The 20065-nt window shown below is 32.0% G+C and overlaps 2 pseudogenes; both read left to right on the top strand.

Moving 5' to 3' along the window:
* The first annotated feature begins 1198 nt into the window (after positions 1-1198).
* LOC128159189 (uncharacterized) lies at positions 1199-3597 on the top strand (annotated as a pseudogene).
* A 12026-nt stretch (positions 3598-15623) lies between these two features.
* Positions 15624-19863, top strand: LOC128160138 (uncharacterized; annotated as a pseudogene).
* Positions 19864-20065: the final 202 nt, after the last annotated feature.

Raw genomic sequence — 20065 nt, 5'->3', positions numbered from 1 at the left:
GGCGCATGTTCCCGCCATTGGTATTTTTGGTATTTTTATCATTTTCAACTGGAATTTAGACTCATTACTTATCTGTCAAATAGAGAATAACACTATTTATCTATTCATTCATATTCATGAGATTGTTACATACCTAAAATGCTGTAGGATTGATTTTTGGAAAATTACCGTATTTACCCTTATAAGCCAAAGGCTACTTGAATGTTGATTTGTGAGATTACCGTAGTTACTCTAATGTAAGTACTGTGAACATTAGAAGTCAGCATCTGGTAAACGCATGTTTTTCTATCTTCACTCTCTTCTTTCCAGGTAAAGTGGCAATTGTTACAAAAGCTATTGAATGATGGTTGATAATGCCAAAATTGTTGTGATATCCATGTTCTGTTTAAGGCTTCTGAGGTATATTTTTGATATGATACTATCACCAATCGGTACAATGGGTGTGTGGTTGCCTTAATAAATCATATTGGAATAAAAAAAAAAAGATTTCTGGAAATGGAATTTATCAGCAACTTATATGTAACGTCTATAAATTTCAAAGTGTATAAATATTTCTAAAATATGTAATATATATTTTAATCTTTAATCAATATCATTAATACTTTTTGCTGATGCTTATCTAATGACTGTGTATGCTCAGCAATGAAAATAATTGAAAATTTTAACTTCCATTTTGTTTTGATTGTCATAGACAAAATTTTGCACTGAATACTCAGAATTTATTCGGAATTGTACGTATTTGGGAAGCATTGTAAAGTCTTTGTAATAAGATAAATCCTAGCACAATATTCAAAGTTTTTAAACCTATATATGATTTTGTCAGCATTTAAAGTCTTCATCATAGAACAAACCTAATTGTTCAAAAAAAGCAAAGTCAACAATTTATCTATAGATAGATAAAAATGTGTTCAATTGTTGGGTATTAATACGTCTGTTTTGAGATAGCGTGCAGAGGTAAATTTTGTCTCGGAGTAAACCGGAAGGTGAGACAGATGTGTTTATATCTCGCTTATCCCAGACTCTCGCTCTCGAGACTTGGTGAGCAAGTCTCAAGAGCGAGATAAGTCTGGGATAAGCAGAGTCTGGGATAAGCAGGATTAATTTGTTTATATTGACAACTATGCCTGTCTATCATTGCTGCGTGCCAGAATGCACATCTTCAACAAGAAAACTACAAGATTTTGATAAATATCCACACATGAAAAATGTTACTTTTTATTCTTTGCCTAAAAAGTCTGACCAAAGGAGAAGAAACCAGTAGATAAGGCTCATCAGACGAGAGAAGTCTTGGGTACCGAACAAATATACAAGAATATGTTCTTGCCATTTTGAGCCCGGCTCAAATACTCCTACATTTTTTCCATGCAACAATTTCAAGAAATCGTTTTATACTAGGTATATCTGTTAATGAATAACTCATAATAATATAATATGGACTGTTGAGCATTGGCAAACTTGATGAGCAGACGACAGTTCTTTATTTTTATCTATGAAAGTTTATGATTTCTTTCAAGCTCAGTGTTTATTTATAGAATGTGATGAGTATCAGGAGTATAAATTCAGCTGTTTTCACGTCAAATGTGTAGGATTTTTCTCTGCTTGTTAATGTGAAAATTGTTTAACACTATTATTTAACTCTTGATTGTAAAAATCCTAGCTAGCCCTTTTCTAAAATGAAATTGATTTAACAGGAAAACCAGCAACTCTATCCAGATGATAGATGATATCAGTGATCATACCTGTTAACCCTCCCGCATTGCAAGGGAGACTCCCGCAAAATGGCCTAAAAACCTAAGATCTCCCGCATCCAACCTATCTCCCGCGCGGGAGACAATTTTCTCCCGCAATCGTATTTGTCTTCCCCATACCCCCCCCTCCCAATTCTGAATCTTTACATGCAAATTTCAACAACCACTGCGGGTTTTTCTCTGATTTTGAGTTAAAAAGCTGCTGTGTAGCTTGAATATATCAAAATCCATCCAAGTACTGTCTACCGTGATCATAGTATGACACGTTATAGTCCAGTTTACTTTTTACGATTACTTCAGGTTTTGACTTATATCAGTTACGTATTTAGTTATGCATAAAAATAAGTGAAATCTTAAAACATCTTGATTTTACTCTGTAACACCAAAGAAAACAATACACAGCCAGTGGTGTCACTTAACAGGTGTACAGGTAAAGCACCAAAGCCACGTGCATTGAGTCGTGACTAATTCTGTCTGGACAGCACGGTCGGTAAAAATCAAAGTGAGTTTGGAACACTGAGTGTTTATACAAGCTACCGATACAAGTGAAGCTCGAGAAAAAAGTGTAAAAGCATTTAACAACAGTTTTTAAAGTTTATAGTACCTGTACTATGAATTACAGGGATGCTATGGACATTACAACAGAGATCATTTTTAAACGATACTGGAGAAATACATGTTGTTTTGTGAATTAAAAATCTTTCCTATATATAAGGCAAAAAATAATTTTAATGAATATCATTTACTGGTATTTTCTTAACTGGGTTTCACTGCATATTCAAAATACGCAAAATAAATTTTCTGTGTTTACCCTAGATGTCAGCATGCAGTGATGGTTCAATAATCAACAATAAGAAGACTTAAAAGTGGCACTATTAACTACTTGTATTGTACTATGCAAACAAATTAATAGTTTTCTGAACACAACACAAGTTGTAATTGCACACTGGTGTTCATAGAAATAATAAAATTTAAAATGATTGCAAATGCATTAATTACAATGGGAAAATAAAGTATCTAACAGTATTTCACGTGGAAAAAACATCGTTTACGCAAAATCCCCCCCTTAGCCAAGTTGGTAAGGGGTAGATTCTCCCACATAGCAGCTTCGAAAGGTTAACAGGTATGAGTGATGAGGAGGAAACTTCAACAGATAGCAATAGTCGCATACTTCTTCATCATTATGAAGAAGGCAACATCCCCTTTGTTGCTGAGGAAAATGAAATCAACACCAGTCATGATAGATCTGAGGGTAATTACTTATCAATCAAAAACATGCTTTCTAGCCTGTTATCATACATATTTCAACTGTTGTTTAATTTTTTAAATTGCAATAAAAATGAGCAGGAATAACTTTATTTCATTATAAAATTATTTTTTTTATCAGGTGTAAAGCGTGAAGAGAGTGGAATGTGTTACAAATCCTCCCTTCCTCGATTATGTTTATGTTGCTGGTACATCACCAAGTTCTATTGATGTGAACGTCCATGATACAGCAGAGTAAAGGGACATAAACATGAATGATATCAACATAATGTCTGATCAAATCCACCAATTTCAAGCAAAACTTAATGATGACCAGTCTTTTAAGAGAATGTTCTATTGAGACTGTTACCAATGATGAAAATGTTATGTTGTACACAGGATTACCATCACTTGCTATGCTATTAGGTATTATCAATATTTTAGCTATCAAGTGTTTAGCATTAAAAAAACTGGTCAGGTCCACCTAGTGCTCAGAGGAAAAATTAACAGAGGAACAGACATGGAAAACCTGGTCCATCAAGAAAATATCTTTTTATCAGGAACTAATTCTTTCACTTGTTCGCTTATGTTTAGGTTTTTTTGAGTTTTGTATTGCTGATCTGTTTGGAGTATCTAAAAGTAGGGTTTCCCACATTTTTATTACTTGGATAACTTTAATGTAAAATGCATTTGGAAATTGTTTGAGATGGCCATCTCGAAAACAAGTAAAAAAGTATATGCCATTGTCCTTTAGAAATCAGTATCCCGATACACGTGCAATTATAGATTCTTAGTACTGATTTTTTTACAACGACCTAGATCTCCAAATGCTCAGGCAGCTACATATAGTACATATAAGTCTAAAAACACAGCTAAATGTTTGCTAGCTATTTCACCAGCAGGGAATTTTACTTTTGTTTCAAAACGTTATGGTGGCAATGTGTCTGATAGATTTATTACAGAAGATTCAGGGTTTATAAATTTTGTGGAAGAGGGTGATGACATAATGGCTGACCGAGGTTTTATAATAAGAGATCTGCTCACTGATAAGAAAGCCACCCTAAATATTCCTCCTTTTACCAGAAAGTGTCCATGGGGGAAAAAGAAACGCCTTAATGTTAAAGAAATAAAAGAGACCCGTAAGATAACCAAACTCAGAATTCATGTAGAGAGGGCTATTCAGAGACTAAAGTTATTCAGGCTTATAGGAAATGTAATTCCATGGTCATTTAAACCAGTTATTAGTCAAACGATTAAAGTTTCAGCATTTCTTTGTAACTTAATGCCAACTCTAGTGAAAAAGTAGAAGTCCTTATTTTGTTGTTTGTCAAGAATCAGTTTATTTAGAGATAAATAATGACTTGTTAATTGAAAAAGTATGCACCAATATTTGCACACTTTGATTTCAATTTTTTCCTGGAATGTTTAACATTCACATATATATTGTCATGCAGTAAATATTTTTCAACTAGATAATTAATCAAAACATAGTATTAGCATTTTGAAGTACTTAAACAAAGTACTTTATCAATCATGATACAGATATAATTGTGTTTTGCTAATTAATTATTGTTCATAAAATATTTGCAACATTAGTCTCATTTCTCTCTAAAAGAGACTTAACACATTAATCCTTACATAACAATACAGAATAATTACATTTTTGCTATTTTGGTTGTTCAAAATCTTTGATTTTTTAAACAATGAATTCCAAAGTAATTGATAAAAAATATTCTATCACTGTAAATTTGATGTTTTTTCAATTTTGATACCACCTTCCAAATAGAATACAAATTCACACCACTGTACATTTGCCACAGCCATATGTGTTTGTATTTGTGCGTACCAATTAGAGTTCTCTTTCAATTCCATACACCCATTCTCATCACTTTGAATATGATAATTTTCCTTGAAAAACTGATCTAAAGTGTAATTTCTAAATTTGTAGGGACATTTTATAACAAGTACTCCTGTTACACAACACTTACACTGCAAAATTCCATCAAATGAAGCACCTAGGAATGGTACATTAGCATTAACAATAATACCTGTAGTTTTTAACTTTACCTCTTCTGTGTTCTGATACATACTTTTTTCGTATACATTTCTTGCCGAAACTTCTCTTTCCTTACCATAGATAGTGGCAGGTGTTGAAAATGATGTACAGTCATTACTCAATATTTGCTTTACAATATAGCTTTATGGGTCATTTACTTTATAGTTACAAACATTGTGCATGGCAGAAGATGTAATTCTGCCACATCTGTATTCATACCAATGGACTGACTCGGATTGTTGGTCAGTAAGCTTGCTCATTTCAGTACAATATGATTTAATAAAGCATGCTGATAGGTAGTCAAAAATTGATATATTTCCATTTGGATCAATATTTGCAATACATTGTGGAAGAGTTTTGGGTACATTTTGATCATTATTATTATCAATGTTCATGTCAAGAACTTCAGTAATTTGAGTGTCAAACCCTTTCACTAAATCTAAAAGCATTTTATCAATATCAGGATTATTTTGATTAACAATGGTAGGGTCAAATGAAAGAAGACGGGTTTGCTCAGTTCATCCAGCAGTTTAAGTTTTGATTCTTTACGATGTACACCTCAACTGCATTTTCTGTCAGTACATGTTTCAGTGTAACTATCAATATGCCTCTCTGACCACAGTGACAAACTGAACAATAGGGTCACAACATGTTTACATCCACTATCATCTCTTAATAAAAAGATTACAATTAAATTATTATAAAATTGATATACATGTATCTGAATGATGCAAATATTTTATGTTACAGTACATTATTCTGACATTTCAATTGTCATATGATTTCAATGTTTTAAAAATGTTTCAGTAAATTTTACATGTGTATCTACTGACTGTTAAAAACTGGTGCAATATAACTTTTTAAATTTTTTAAGATTACCTCAAATGTAAATAGCATTCAGGGGTATTTTTAATGATTTTGCATTTAAATAATTACTTGCTAATATGTATGTAGTGAATGTGTATTTTTAAAGAAGTTATTAAATTGTTGCAATAATAAATTGTTATCATGATCCTGAACACAAATTTTACTTTCTTCTGTAGTATCAGTGGATATCATAATTGGGTGGAGAATTATTCATATTTATAAAATTGAACACAAGTTACCCAGTGCAATAACAGCCAGCAGATGTACAACTACCATCAACACGATTTAGTAGGCACAATGTTCTGTATGGAGCAGCTGATTGTGAGGTTTCTCTAATACAGAGTGATTTTACATAGATGTAGTTGTGGGATAGCTCATGAAACTTCACATAGTGAATGTGATTAGACTGATGCAATCTGTAACCGCGTTATTGTAATTATGTAGACGTGGAGGAGACCAACTGACGTTTGCTTTTGATAATGAATAAACAAATAAATCGGCCTGACAAAAAACGGGAGTGTGTCTCAAATCATCAGTCCATTTATTGAGTTCTGGGGATTTTATACACGAAAATTTAACTACCCTTCCATCAATAATTATACGACTTTTCTGGCGCAGAAATTCTTTTGTGTCATCCGGAGCTTTCTTAGCCAATTCCCGAAGTTGATGGACACTATAGTCACTGACAGTCATTCCTCGTTCAATTAAAAACTATTTTAAGTTGCGGTTTTAACATCAAATCTACATTTAAAGACATAGCTTTTTTTCGGCGTGTTGCTATTGTTTACGTTGACGATGTGTCCCACCTCTGCCTCCACTCGTGTGTTATTTGTGCCTCCTACACAAGAGAGTTTCTATCTCGAAACCGGCGTATTGGTCAAACATATACCTTCATTGTCAAAGTCTGTAAAGCAAGATAGTGTAAAATGTGACAATTTTTTTTTATTCTCATCATGATTGTGCAGGCAAAAATGAATAGGTTTTTAGGCCAAGATTGATTTTAACACATGAATTACAAAACGGCTAAAATGACGAGTTGACATGTGTAATTTAAGTTAAGGCAACTACTCTGACGATAAAAGTGTGTCTGTGCAATTTGAATCTATTTTCATTTCAATTTTAACTTATCACTTAAATTGTGTAGATTTTAAAAAGGTTGTATGGTTAACAAGGTCTTTATAATTGTATCCATGTTTTATTTATAAACAATTAATTGTTAATTAAAAAAACCCAATTCAAATAGTTTAGCCCCATTGTTTTTTGTTTCCTAAATTTATATTTAGACTTAAAAGTGCCACACTTTTTCAATCCTCGTCATGTTATTCTAAATATATCAAGGATTTTAACAAAAGTTGAGTTTATTCTTTCCTGTTCAATAATTTAATCTTGCAAATGCCCAGTCAAATAATATCATTGTTTTGAATATCCAGCATGAATACTTTTAAGGTAACTCAGGTGACTCGTTGGTACCTGTTTTGGCCCGTTGTTGTCCTTCGTTATTACAGCAGCTTATCATTGAAACTACTATGATTATCAAAGTAATGTCATCTAGAGAAGAAGGGGAACTCTGAAACCAATCATATAGCAGAACAAGTAATTATGAACAAGAAGGTTTTTTTTTTTAAATGTGAAGAGTCAGGGACCCTGGTCATAAGAGGAGATTCTAGCTAATACACATTACTTCTATAAACATCTTCTTGTCTACTATTTAAAATTCAACCGACAAGCTGAGCAAATGGATATGAGCAACAAGATTTCTACTAAAATTGTAAACTTTAATGCTCCATTTTCAGAAACTTAACGGGGAATGCGTGGCATTTGTGGTAATATAATTATATAGCATCTTTATTTCTATTATTACGGTATGTATCTTGACTACAAATCAATTGCATTGTTGAATAAAATAGAAACATCTATATAGGATGCTCACTTCTCCTAGGAACCTGATCCTACCTCTATCTATTTGAAGGTTCGTGTTGCTCTGCTTTGAATTTGTATTTCGTTTTATAGATTTTTTAGATGGTTCACGGTTTGTCATTTTTTCATCTATATAAAAAGTAAAAAATATACAGCCCCAGAGCATGCTCTTATGTGTTGGGCTCTCTGTTGGACATATATTTTGTAGTTATCAACCAACTCTTTAAAAGTATTCTTATTTACTACTGTGCATCTAGCAGGCAACCTAAGTGTATTTATTCATTAACAAAGAGGTCTTTTTCTAGATTTTGGAAATATGTAACCCCTGGGAAATGAGTACTGATCTTATCTTGCTTATTGGAATGAGGCTAACTTGTCATGTAGTGAATTTGCAATGACTATAAAATCTTCTTTATTGTTGACCATCTACATGTAGGTACATGGTTTTGATGAGTATGAAGGCTTACAACCAAATTCTCAAATCCATTACCGCTAAGTCATTCTCTTGTTTTATGTTAAATTGGGTCAAATGTCATTAAGTTAATAATAACATGTTATTTTTATCCTGAAAAAATCATTTGCAAACTTTTGGGTATCTAGCAGGCAAACCTAGTTACACTTGTAATTATAAGGATGAACAAAGAGGTGTGTACTGAAAATATGAGTTTCATGACTCTTGGGTTGTTTGTTTAAGTGTCGAAATGGTGGGGGGTTCTTTTTATCATAGAGTGAATATTGAACGATGAACGGTGGCCACATTGTGAAATATTGGGCCCTCGACAAGGGACTCTGGTTGTATAAGAATGTTGCTTAATTTTTTTGGGGGGGAAAAGAAAATTTACAGGTCATTTTTAGACAACTCCGAGTCAAGAGAATATTTTTTAAGTATTTATACTTTAGGCATGTTATTAGACATCCTTTTTCTTTACCACTTCTTTCATTTTTTCTAAGCTACCAGTAGTGTCAACAGTGCTCATACAATAAACTGGCTTTTGTTATTTGAATTAATCTTAAATAAATCATTGATCACGTTAATTAGGGAGAACCTTGGTGATGCAGTGTAAAACTTTTCGTTGAAACGTTTTCCCTATTCTTAAATACTTCAACAACAAGATGTCATCTACAAGTTCAAATTTTTCATTGCAATTTCGTGCTCCGCAAGATTCTTCATCAGAATAACCCCATCACCCATCTTGCTTTTCAAATATTTATTAGAATTTTAGGGTTTTTTAAGTAACTCATGCAATAGTATTAAAAATGTTATTAAGTTTAAAAATAGTCCTATACTTAAATCAGTAACAGCATTGGCAGTGTTGCATGTTTTCTAATAAAATCAGTGAGAAAATTTAAAAAAAAGATCCAACATCCCGATGTTCGAGATTTCTGTACTCTTTACTCATAAAGAAATTAATTCATCTAGGATCTCATTATATATAATATAATATAATATAACATCAATATCGCAAGAACCTTTAAGTATTATAAAATATCAAAATATCAACTTTCCGAGTAAGGTTAACATATTCAACAGATTTTTCAAAGTTCTAACCTCGCAACAACCGCTTGTAACTAAACATTTTAAGAGTCACAAACATTCGAAATAGAATATTATACGCCATTTTATGAATTATATCCTGATGATCCGGAAATAATATTGTGGCAATAAATACTGAACGAACATCGTGTCGCATATAGTTGGTATTTTCCTGGATACTCAAATCTTCGTATTTCATTATTTCCTCTTAGAAATCGATTTGAAAGAGTCATCATCGAACAACTGAGCAGTTTATCAAGTAAGTACTTAAAAAATTGTTTGGCATGCATTGAATTGAAATCAGTTACCGTATATCCGGTATCTCGATGATCGATTTTTCGTTTTTTTTTTCGCGATCTCTTTACAATCGCAAATAATTGAATAAGCAGAAATTATATCCTGTATCATTTTCTATAAGAAACTGTTAAAATTGCCAAAAATAACTGACGCAGATAAAAAATGTATCAGATTGTTTCCCCATTTTCACAAATTTTGTGACACGCGAGAAAAAAAACCCAGATATACGGTAAGCCTAATTGATTAAAAATTCAAAATTATTATTTTTTTTGGTAATTTTTAGTGCATCTTCAATACTCTACACTAACTGTATTAATAGCTGAGTCGTTTGCAACATATCTTGGAACGAGCAAGAAAAGGTGGTAAATTTTAATAATGATGCATTGTGTTTCAAATTGAAACGTTTGATATGTCTTTATTGCATTTGTAAAAAGCGAATCATTTGACGCAAACATGAAATAAATATAATAAATTTATCCAATCAAATTCCTTATTTTTTTCTAATTTTTTTTTTATTATTGTGTCATTTTGTCCTTTTTTTTAATAATCAAGTTGATAACATTTTTATAACAAACAGCGTATTTTAAAACAAGAAAAACACATTCACAAAATTCATCATATAATGTTCATATAAAAAGAACTCAAAAGATCCATTTGGAGAGAAAGACTTGTGTGATAATGGTGTTGCATTATCTTTTCCAGCTCAAAAAGTAACCAGTGTTTGAAAGACCTATGCAAGTCCTTATTTACTCTGTCAATTCATACGATTTGGAAAAACGAAAAAAAAACAAAACGGTATCGTTTGACCATTTAAACATTCTATAGTCTTTTTTTCCTTCAATTTTAGAATTGCATGTCAAACTATTCATTTTATCCTTAGTTTACCAAATTATGCCTGCATATTTCATAAAGGTTAGAAAGGTACACTGTATATTTCAAGTTGTTTTTTAAGTACGAAAAGGCCATTAATCTAAAAAATGTATAAAATGTTTGTACATGGAGTGTATAGAGACAAATAGCAACCCTCTGTACATAATTTACCATTCATCAGCCATCGACATCAATTTAAGCAAGAGATTCGGATATCCGAGCACGGATATTGCTTGAAGATCTCCTATTATCATGTTTGGTGGTTTTTTTTCATGTTAAGTTATAAACATATTATACTTATCTTCGTCAATGAAATTGCATTTCGTTTTTATTTGAAAACAGATTATTCTAATCATAAATAATTTTCCAAGAAACAAGAGAAATAACAAAAATCTATGTTAAAAAAATGTGTTAATTGTTCCCCCTCCTTTTTTTTATTATAATTGCAATATCGCATTGAATATTGAATTTGAAATACCCACTATTGATTAAAAATACAATGTTATATTTTATAACGAATAAACTTTATGCATACAAGTTATTTTAAAAAATCTTTTGTTAAACTACGCAATTATTCAAAAGCAGAAAAATTCTGAGAAGTTTTGCAAAGAGTGTGAAACGAATACGTATCTATATAGGCCTTGAAGTATCTGTATCAGCCCTGGAGACTGATACGGAGTGAGATTTTTCGTTCATAAAATATGTATTAAACCACCGTTGAAATCCAAAACAAAAAGTTTGCTGTAGAATTATGATTATAATTAAGTGTGCTAATTTAATTTTCTCAAAATATCTAGTTCCAAACAGATCTACCCTCAAAATTACGTGATTTCCGTTTGTTTGTAAACAGACTGCACACTCCCCAGGAAGCTGCTGCATGTGCCTCGAAAGAAGTATTTCCTGTGAAAAAATTAAAGATCATCATCTAACAAAATACATGAAATATCCTTCTCAGTGGTAAAAACAATTTTAACGAGGCCGAGTACAGATCGAGTAGGCATGCTTTCCCGCAGCGTTTCATTTGTATTGTGACGGCATCTTTTTGCTTGGTTGACGCTATGGCGTTAAAGTTTCAACTGCAGATATTCAGCGAAAATTATTGAAAATAGCTCGTTTGATGCGAAAAATTGATGTTATATTGTGGAATAAACATAAATGTTTCGTCGGAGCTATATTTGGGCTCGGGTCGAAAACGTGAAGATGGTTCATCAAGCCTAGCCCTCTGCCACGTTTTCTTAACCCGCCTAAATATAGCTTAATTCATATATTTCAAATCAGAAGCTATGTATTTTATATATTGACCCTTTAATATATGTGATGTTAAATATTTGTTTATCACTTTTATATGTCTGAATGTTTTAATAATGCTATAAATATCCTAATTTCCGCCTTTGTAAATAAAAAATAGCCATCACCTGACGAATCAGGGAAATTGGGCATACAAAAAACAAAAAATGTCAAAAAAGGTGCAAAATTGATACATTTCAAGCAAAATCCCATAGGGTCCTATGTTAAAAATTAACAATCTTTGAGAAGATCCCTTAAACAAACAGTGTGGTAAACGGCTTATTATTTTATCTTAAAATAATAATTGTATCAGTAGAAATGCATGTAAAAAATTTAGTTAAAAAATCTAGGACAGAACATATTAGACCCGGCCTCGTTAAAACTGAGTAAAGAAAAATATGAAAATGCAATTAAGAAAAAAATAACTCTGAAGTAAATATGAAACTACAATTAAGTTCATTTTGACTGGTCAATTACCTGTGTGATACCTTAATCCGTACATGACTGGGAGTTTTGCATCGGTTATTGTTTTACATCAGTGTCTATTGATTTTGCAAAAGAGGTTGTTAATTACGTTTTAAGCTGGTCTATTTCGTATTTTTGCATGTTTTTAAGTAAGTCGTTCGTTTTGCATTAACGTCTTTTTTACCCTTTCCGCCGCCAATATGCTTTATGTGCTTTGTACAATCAATGCACATGTTGCAACTGTTCAAGATCATGAATTGCAAATATAGAATTAATTCAGAATTTCAATAAACAAATAATGAACAACGACAATAAGTTACCATTCATCTCTCTCTCTCTCTATTTTGTAAGATAGTAGGCACGGTTGGTAACACACAAGACTGGGTGTGTTTGAACCTTTCATACTATTTGATAGTGATCTGCAAATCTTATTTTTGTTCAAGATGGGTGTACTTTGTAATTTGAATAATTACAAATTGCCCACGAGCAAAGTAAATTTTAATATTTTCTTACTATTCCTTAATTTAGTGAAATTTATTGTGGATTGTAGTCTTTTGTAGTTAGGAATTGCTTTCGTGTTGATGCTCAATTTTTTTTCTGCGAAACAATGAGTTCCTGTTGCTCAACAAACAGTTCCTTTTAGCTGTGAAATGTCTCATAGGTTGAATTTAAACAACACCCACCCCATACAAATTGAATCACCACAGCGCTGATTGTATGCATTTCGACAACCAATGCAAGTTAAAAATAACAAACAGCAATATAAAAAAATTATTGTGATATTCACAATAATTTTATTATATTGCTGTTCATTTCATAATTGAAATGATTTGAAGAATTTTAGAGGATAATTTAAGAGAAAGAGAGACGGGGAGAGTGAAAGAAATAGATAACACCAAACATTACATTTGAAACTCACGTAACATCGACATTTGAATGCTTCTCTTTATAACTAAAATTATGAGGAATTTTCTATTTTTGCAGAACATATTAGTTTAAACGATAGGTGCTATTAAAGCGCGTGGGAATATTTTGATTTAAACTTTATTACTGAATAATGCAGAAAGCCAGTGTGAAATATTAAAGTGTGAAATATTAAAGTGTGAAATATTAAAAATACATTTATTATAATATGTTTATTTATATGGAAAAAATTCTATGTAAATTTATGTCTGGGTATATTAGTTTTTTGGGGTTTAAAAAAAAAAAAGAAAATCAAATTTTTATCAAAAACAACTGAAAAAGATCACAGGAATTTTTTCTCGCTGAAAATTGTAAAACGTAGATTTGCATACTGATGACATCATATATGTAAGTGTAATGTCGTAAAAATCTGATCGGAAAGCGAATTGCATGACTCAGTGGCGGAAGCAAGTTGAAAGAAAAGGGGAGGAGGGTTAGACTGATCATCAGAAGACAAAGAAATGATAATTCCCAAAATCATGAGAATCAAAATTCTAACCCGTGGACGTGGGTGGGGGAAGGAGGGGGGGGGGGGCAAGTATACCTGAAACTAAAAACAATCTTACCTACCAAATTAATTAAGGAACAATTATGTTTGCTGTGGGGTTGGGGCCGGCCCCTCTCCGATGCTATGCCTCTGGTGGTTAATTCAAAAAGAAAAAAATTGCAGGAGCTCAGCCCTCCCCCCTCCCAAGCCACTAAGTTCCGACACATATGCCATGAAAGCAGATTCAAAATTGAGGAGATGAATGAACTCTAATTAAGTATGCTGTTTGATTTGTTAACAGTTGTCAGGAAGTATACTGGAACAAAGTTAACTTAAAGGTATGAAATATTTACTATAAAAAGTAGTATGAACTATGAAATTAAATTTGTATTCCTCGGTCAGGTTTTCCTTGTATGTTTTTTTACGGTGATAAGGACAACTAGAATAACACTATCCAGTATACTTTTAGTTCCATTTTTAACACTTTTCGATTGTTTGCTTAACAAACAGTTTTTTTAAGCTGAGAAATGTCTCATGTGTTGAATTTAAACAACACCCACCCCATACAAATTGAATCACCACAGCGCTGATTGTATGCAATAAGAGCTTCACAGGACAACCAATGCAAGTTAATATCACAATAAATTTTTTATATTGCTGTTTATTTCTTAATTGAAACGACTTGAAGAATTTTAGAGGATAATTTAAGAAAACGAGAGAGGGAGAGAGTGAAAGAAATAGATAACACCAAATATTACATTTGAAAATCACGTAAAGGGGAAGTTTTCAGTTAAACATAAATGTTGTTTTAATCCGCCTCTTGATACATAAATATTTTATATACATTTCAAGTGTCGAGGATATATGGTACAATCCTTGAAAATGTGGTGCAATTTCCGTTGCAAATATTTAAATTAAAGGTACCTGACATTTGAATGCTTCTCTTCATAACTAACATTATGAGGAATTTTCTATTTTTGCAGAACATATTAGTTTAGGTGCTATTAAAGCGCATGGAAATATTTTGATTTAAACTATATTACTGAATAATGCAAAAAGCCAGTGTGAAATATTAAAAATACATTTTTTATAATATGTTTATTTATATGGAACAAATTCTATGTAAATTTATGTCTGGGTATATAAGTGTAGCAGAGCAGTCAAGGAAAATGAAGATGGTGTACTGTGTATCTAATGACTTTATTTTTATTTTGAATATAGAGGCATTGACCTACAAAATAATACATAATATGAGAAAACAGACAAAAATGAAAGAAAATCCATTAGCTATAGGTTACCACAATACATTATACGTTTCATAAAAAATCAATTACAGTGCGTGCTGTAAAGAAAGCTAACCTTTGAACTTTAGAGACACATTCCAAGTATTGTAAATTTAATTACAAAAATACACTTTAGTATTGACAATGCAATTAAAATAAAACCAGAGACTAAACATTTACACTGATAAGTAAAAAATAAGTTAATATGAAATTTACATACCATAAGATGCCACAGATATCAACCGGATGGTATTTTCTTGAAACGGTATATTGCTCTAACTTGATTAGAATTATAGGTAACTTATTTATACACCTAGCTTCAAAATAATTGGTAAATATTATGAACCAATGAAATTACAGATAGGAAGAACTCAATTTACTTTCGCAGTAAAACTTTGACTGATATAATTTTAAGATTCTATTGTACAAAACGAAAAATAGAAAATACAAAACGAATAAATACACATAGACATATTACTCTACTATCACATACTCCCCCGGACTTTATTAATTTGTCCTCAGATTACACAATTTAATACTAGTATCAAAATAAATACACATAGAAATATACAATCGACTAAATAAGAACTCAGCATGAATAGACCATTTCCGAGTTTCGTTTCGTCAAATCAATGAATCTCATTTTTATACGCGGAATCACGTGACTACGGACAAGAAGTTGCTTAGCGCACGTAAACAATCTCGTAAATGTCGGCTGCCTTCAGCGAAAAAACAGTTCACAATTGCACGAGTTTCTCAAAACAAAGGGAATTTCAGTTGCTGGGTATAAAAAGAATGAGTTGGTTAAAATAGCAGAATTTATTTTCAACTTTAAATGCCCTACATATCCTGATTTTACTGGCGATAACACAGAGAAGGTCATCAAAGAGAGAGATATAAAACAGCAGGCTGCGATGTAAACCTTTTCAAACTTACTGGCTTCACTTCAGACCTTTGCAATATTCCAAACTTTACTCTTTATGATATATTCAATAATCTGCTTTTACACTGGGCTGATTATGACAAGAAGAAGCTCAAAGCTTTCAAAAGCGCAGAAGATTATAGACTGTACTATGACGGGCATGTGGAACATTTAGAATGTGTGCGTAATGGACAAACGTTTGTTTTCAAGACAAGAGTAAAACCTACTCAGAGGGACAAGACATTCGATCAAAAGAAATATGAATCTTGGTTTATCATTTCAAATGCCACTGGGGAAGTTTTGGCTGCATACTGTGAATGTCCCGGAGGGTAAGTTGAATAGCCTATGAGCTACTTGTATTTCGTATGTTTTTCTACTTTGCCTTGATATCAAATTCCACATTTTAAAAGCAATTATTCTGCAGTACAAGCTATTTATGAGTATTTATGTTAGCTGGTTTGATATATATAGTGCATGTAAAAAAATATCATTTTTATAACCACAAAAAAAAGCAAACTTCAATATGCTATTGATCATGCAAATTTCAAAATGATTTTAACCATCTACATAAACATATACACTGTCTATGGGTGTTTATAAAGCTTTGCAGTGATAAACCATTAATATTTTTAATTCCAAACTGCATACATGTAGTTTATTACAGGCATGTAGCATCGTTTTTTTAAAGTGGGGAGGGGGGGGGGCAGGCAAACTCATGCAAAAATTCTTGAAAACAAAAAAAAAAACCCAAGAAAACAAAAATAAACAAAACAAACAAACATGATGATTCCACAGTAATTTAAGAATCCCCCTTATGCTATGTGCCTGCAATATCTGTCCACACAATAAAGTTTTGTAAATTTTGGAATTAAGTATTTTATATCAGTTTTATAAACTTATTTTAGAGCAGATGGAGCTTGAAGACATATCGGTGCAAGTTTGTATGAACTGGAAAGTTATGAGCAGAAATCCGTCACGGATGGTCCATGCCAATGGAAAAAAAAGGCCACGAGCACATGATCAGCCAGTAGAAATAAGCAAACTAAAGATCCACAAGGCAAGCTACAGGTATAAACAATACAGTATTTAATCATAGAAACCTTGAACATGGAAATGCAAGTACATGTACCAAAACAAGATATGTTATCAGATTCTACATTTAAAAATTGTAATTTAGTTAAATTATTTTTACTTAACAAATATAAACCTCAGTTTTGCTTTGTAATGTTCTATTGATTGACAATGAAATTAATTAATTGAAAGTATTTTACATATTGACAACATATATAACCATTTTATAAAAATAAATGTATGTTGAAGCAACCTAATCATTAAGAGTTGAATGCTATGTTATGTCAATTGTATTTCAGTGACAGGAATGCGCCAATTGAGGAAGTAAAAAATGCCTTCTTTGATCCTCGACATTTAAATGACAGAGCCCCCATTAGCGAGGAAGACAAAACTGACTTTGCCCGTAAACTCCATCAGGTAAAACATAAAATTTCCAGAATCTGCGATTGGTATATTATTAGTTGCTGAAAAATCTTTGACAAAATTTGAAAGTTTAGGCTAAAAAAATCAAAGTAGACATTTAATATAAGTTGATGTCCAATTGGTTAAAAAATGAATCCCTGAACAAAGAGTGTGTTAAAATTTCAAGTATCTGCAATTAATAGCTGCTGAAAAATCTTTGACAAAAAGAACAAGTGCACTTAAGCTATAGAGAATGGGCCCTTTTTCAGTGCCGTTTTTATGTAGAAAATATCAACAAATTTCTTTTTTCTCGTAATAGTTAAGCACTGATGGATACTTCTGATTTATTTGCATGCTTAAATTTACCAACATTAGCATACAGTTTAAAAAAATGAGGATTTTTAAATGCCTATAAAGAATCTAAATCCGGAAAAATCGAACCGAACCTACTTGAATTGTGTCTATTTAAATCAGAGGGAGGAGAAATTTAAATCAACATTGTTCTGTTGGTGGATCGTTTGGTGCGTTTGCTGAATTATACTTTATGCATTACTAGTATTTTACGTCTGAAAAAAATCATATAAAGCTTTGAAGTTGCATATTACAATAGTGATCAAACAAACATTCCTGACCATACAAAGTTGTTGGAAAGCGATGTTTTACAGTGAGCACATTTGACAAACGTCTACCTGGATAGAACCCACTTGATCGTTTGAAATAATTTATTCCATGCATGGGTTCAAACATGGGTCACGCAGGTAAAAGCTATCGCTTGCTATAGGAAAAACCTTGAAATTTTCATACGTTTTTCATTTTTTAGGTACCAGCCTAATGTAGTACAAACTTCCTATTTTCACAGGAGTTTTCTTAATGTATAATGCGTATTTTGTCTTTTCCACAAGTTTGTACTCGGTTAGGCCGACAGTAAACAAAGGCTTTGAAATGAATGCCCATCCTCGATTTACTATACAAAATCACGAATGTCGACTAACCCCTACTATGTTGTAAAGCTTCGTGCTTTTTATATACAATAAATTCAGCGCTAAAACTTGTTAATTCTTATGGAATAGATATCAATAGGTGATGTTAGGGGAAAAATATGCTTAATTTGAATCTTGATTTTTTCACTTTTTATCGGGGCCCATAAGTGCACTCGTCCTTTGTTTGAAAATTAAGGCTTTAAATATAAACAAAGTCGTCATTTAACATAGTGGAACAGGTACAAAAATGGAGTCCATTTTATGGCATGCCTAAACAAAGAGTAGGTATGTTAAAAATTCAGGCACCTGCGATTTATAGTTTCCAAGAAAAATGTGACAGAAATTTGTTTACAGACAGACGGACGGACAGACAAACACAAGGGCAAAACAGTAAACCCCTCTCTCCTTCGAAAGCAGGGGTATAAAAAATCATAGTTTGATCATCATAATTATATTAAATACATATGAATTACATGTATGACTGATAATAAAAGGTTATAAATGAAACATTTACCAATTACAAAATACAAGTAATGTACGGTATTAATTATGGTCATACAATATTGTTTTCTAATTTCAGATTAACCAAGATGCTTGTGCTCTTGAATTCCTCCCTCTTCCAGAAATACAAGATGTACACGAAAAAAGTTAACAAATCTGCAGTGCCAATTAACATTATAACAAAAGCGAATAATTTCCTAAAAGAAAATCCCGACATCTCTAATACTGATGAGCTTTCTTCTAAATTGTTGGAAAATTTGAAGTTTTCGTGTGAGGAAATATCCAACATACAGGAAATGACTTTGGGCCAAAGTGAAAACAAATGTTGGTTTGAAATGAGGAAAGGTCTCCTGACAGCATCAAATTTTGAAAAAATATGTACCAGTAAGTCTTATAATGATAGCTTGCTAGCTGAACTGATGGGTTATGTCCACAAACCTTCAAACAAATTCAGTAAAATGTGTTGTGACTGGGGACTGAAAATGGAACCTAAAGTGCGCAAACTGTATAAAATCAGTGAATGTAGAAAACATAAAAAACTCAAAATCTTTGAGCATGGACTTAAAATTTCTGAGCAACACCCATTTATTGCTTGTATCATTGATGGACTAGTGTCTTGCTTATGTCATTCTAACAAACTTATTGAAATTAAGTGTCCGTTTTCATTGCGGAACAAGCACCCGAAGGAAGCAGCGCAAATGAAAGGATGCATTCTGGAGAATGGAACATGGCATGTAACAGCAGATGGACCTTATTACCACCAGATTCAAGGCCAGCTTGGTATCTATGGCTTGCAGCAATGTGACTTGATTATCTATACAACTAAAGGATATGTAGTAATACCTGTGTATTATGATGACAATTTCTTTCAGATGATGGTTTCAAAGTTAAAAAAGTTCTATGTTGCAAATGTATTACAAGAGTTGACAACAGGTGATGTAAAAAAAGCAATTGCTCAAGAGTCTTAAAACTACTGTACATGGTACATGTGGTACACATCCATATACTGTAATATTGTAACTTAAATTTACAATACAATGTGAATCCTACTTTACTCTTCTGTTGTTTAGATTGCAAAGAGCAGTACATATGCATACAATATGATCTAAATAGGGTTTAATTTTCAATGGAATAATACCTTGAAGAATCTTAAAATTTTTCAAGTCCCCT

Source organism: Crassostrea angulata, chromosome 8 (genome assembly GCF_025612915.1).
Source record: "Crassostrea angulata isolate pt1a10 chromosome 8, ASM2561291v2, whole genome shotgun sequence".
Classification (NCBI taxonomy): Eukaryota; Metazoa; Mollusca; class Bivalvia; order Ostreida; family Ostreidae; genus Magallana; species Magallana angulata.
The sequence above is the reverse complement of the archived record's forward strand: the minus strand, read 5'-3'. Positions and strand labels throughout refer to the sequence as shown.